The 3023-nt window shown below is 33.3% G+C and overlaps 1 pseudogene; it reads left to right on the top strand.

Moving 5' to 3' along the window:
• The first annotated feature begins 490 nt into the window (after positions 1-490).
• LOC114214071 (ATP synthase F(0) complex subunit k, mitochondrial pseudogene) lies at positions 491-655 on the top strand (annotated as a pseudogene).
• The last annotated feature ends 2368 nt before the right edge of the window (positions 656-3023 follow it).

The raw sequence follows: 3023 nt of genomic DNA, 5'->3' as shown, positions 1-3023 counted from the left end.
GTAAAATGTAACAGTAATACAAGCTCATAGGATTATTTTTGAATAAAATTCAATAACTTTTAGCACAGTGCATCAAAAATTATAGGCACTTATTAAACTTATTTTTGATTATTAATAATTGGTTTTGCCAAAGAGAAAAAGGTTATGGTGGGGAGAAGTGGATGTACAAAGTTTGAAGTTGTTAAAGAGAACATGGAAGTAGAAAGTAGAATGTTTAGGTAAAAGGAGAGTGGTAACTGACACAGGTAGGAGAGAACAAAGGGAATATATGCCAACCTAAATACCTAATCAGTGGGGCAACAAAAGTCCTTTGAGAACTTAAAGTGAGACTATGGCCAGATCAGATTTAAATTTAAGATGGCTACATATAACAATATAAGAGAAGCTGGCTTACCTTCAGGCTACAGAAAATGACATGAGATAGGATAATAATATTGGGATCTAAGTAGAAGATGATGAAAAGAATAATAAGGCAGTGGTAAAAGGAATCATGGCAAGTCCCGAAACTGATGCTCAATTCCATTTCACTGGTATCAAAAAATATTTCAACTCTTATACTCTCACAGGTAGAATGAATTGTGTACTGGCCACATACGGAGGCATTGCTTTGATGATATTAAAAATCAAAAAAATGCCAGCTGTGAAAGCAACATAAACAAATTTTAACCTGTACCTCATCTGTTAAGTTCCCATGCCTGGAGAAGCTAATGTCAACTCATCATGTGATACTCAATTTGTACAATAAATTATGAACCTGGAAAAAAAAAGAAGAAATAAAAATGGAATTCGAGCACAAGAGATAAGGGTAATGAGAGAAAATGGGCAGTTGAGAATAATTTTAAGGATTTAGTATGGGTGATTGCTTAGGTAATGATGAAGTCAAGAAGAATTGTGACATAAAAGCATAATTAAGATCTTTGGAGTCAGAAAGAATGGGCTTAAGTGTAGCTACAAGACTGTATTTCCTTGGGTAAACTCCTTAACTTCTCAGCATTTCCCTAGATACATCATAGAATATATTAAAGAGAAAATCTGTAGAAGAGACAATACACTTCCACAAATACAGTAGTTGATGAAAATCCTAATAATCTTTTCCATTAAATGAGGGAAGGAATGAATGATAATATTGAAGAGAATATGAAAGAAGAAATAGGATTTTTGGAATAAAAGAGCAATTAAATTCTACGTATTTTAAATTTGTATAATTTGTTTAAAAGAAGGGGTGCCTGGGTTGCTCAGTTGGTTAAGCGACTGCCTTCAGCTCAGGTCATGATCCTCGAGTCCTGGGATCGAGTCCCGCATTGGGCTCCCTGCTCAGCGAGGAGCCTGCTTCTCCCTCTAACCCTCCCCCCTCTCATGTACTCTCTCTCTCTCTCTCATTCTCGTTCTCTCAAATAAATAAATAAATCTTTTTTTAAAAATAAAAGACATAAAAAACATGATGTTTGTATTGGAAAATGTATGATTTGAAACTCAGAAAAGGGATTGGTTTTTAAGTTATATTCATTTGAGACTCATAGAGGCCAGAAGAGAATGGATCCATGTGTTTTTATATATTCAAAAATAGTTTTAAAAACACTGCAAATCAAGAATCTTAGAGTAAGTCAAATTGTTACCTTAGAACTAAATAACTAAACCAATATATAAGTAATTCAATCAAGACAATGCAAAAATTACCCCAAAGAGGTTTCATATCTCCCAGGTCTTCCTAAAGAAAGAATGAGGTGCTGGATTGGTGAGCAACTGGAAATACAGAAAGAGGAGGGTGGGACCCTAAGAAACTCCCAGTTAATTATTATCCAAGAAGTTACATCTTGGTCCAAATATTTTCCTTAAGTCAGGCAGACATATCTCCATTGTGTAGACAAATATAGCATCTTTAACAGATGATATTAAACATTAAAATGAAAACTAATCTTTCTCTTCTGGATGTTGGCTCAGTAAGCAAATTGCCTGTTAAATTTTAATTTCCCATCTATCTATCGTTAGGGCGAGAACGCACTGGTTAGATAAACCATCTACCCTTCTACTTTGGAATTTATAATTCTCAATGTAAATTGGATATGTTGATAGCCTAGCCTTTATACTTTAGTCTTTGTGAAAGAAGTTAGTAAGTCTGTCCTTCAGAATGATAGCTCCTTTCTAGAGTGATGACAAATCAGGTTTCTTAGCCTGAAAACTGCATGACCCTAGTTTGGACTACAGTAAATTCACCTGAAACCTGATAACTTCTAGGGTTTTCTTTGGGACCTGGTCAGTCTTATCCAGGCATCAGTAGAACTTCTTCCACATCATTTACAATTTTTGACCCAGTTGCCTATATTGGTGGCTCTTTATAGTGCATAGTTCTATTTATTTAGTTCTGATATGGATTTAGAATAAATAAGACTGCCAACACCACTTTTAATTATCCAGAGGATATTTAGATAGTAATTATTTAGATAGTGTGTTAGTCACAGTCTCTATAAACAGAATCAATAAAATGTATAAATATATAGAAAGATTTATTATAGAACCAAAGGAATTGGTTCATGTGTTCTATTAAGACTTCAACTGATAAGAGGAAACCTAATATATTAAGGAGAGCAATCTGCTTCATTCAGTCTACCAATTTAAATGTTAATCTCATTCTTAAACATACTCACAGACACATCTAAAATAATGTTTGACCCAATGGACCAATAAAGTGGACACATAAAATTGACCATCACAGATAGCTTCTTCATTGTTTCTAAAGTAGCATATTACTTTGGAAATTAGTAAGACTGCTAATGATATTTTATCTCTGATTGATATTAAATTCTCAAACCATGTGCTGCTTCTGACTTTTGATAATTAGATGACATCCTGCCAAAAAGTTATCATGATGAGTCTATTAGAATTATTTCAAATTATTTTCATGAAAATGACAGTGAATACGTTTTTTTAAAAAAAATTACCATTGTTTATGAAGTGTTTACATGTAGCAAAGGAAATAGATTTGGTTTATAGTATTTATTCCAGAAGGAAGACATAAGAGTTTT

This window comes from Eumetopias jubatus, unplaced genomic scaffold (assembly GCF_037043125.1).
Source record: "Eumetopias jubatus isolate StellerSeaLion01/CBP00866 unplaced genomic scaffold, mEumJub1_p1.0 scaffold_17, whole genome shotgun sequence".
Taxonomy (NCBI): domain Eukaryota; kingdom Metazoa; phylum Chordata; class Mammalia; order Carnivora; family Otariidae; genus Eumetopias; species Eumetopias jubatus.
This window is presented reverse-complemented; position numbering and strand designations above follow the sequence as displayed.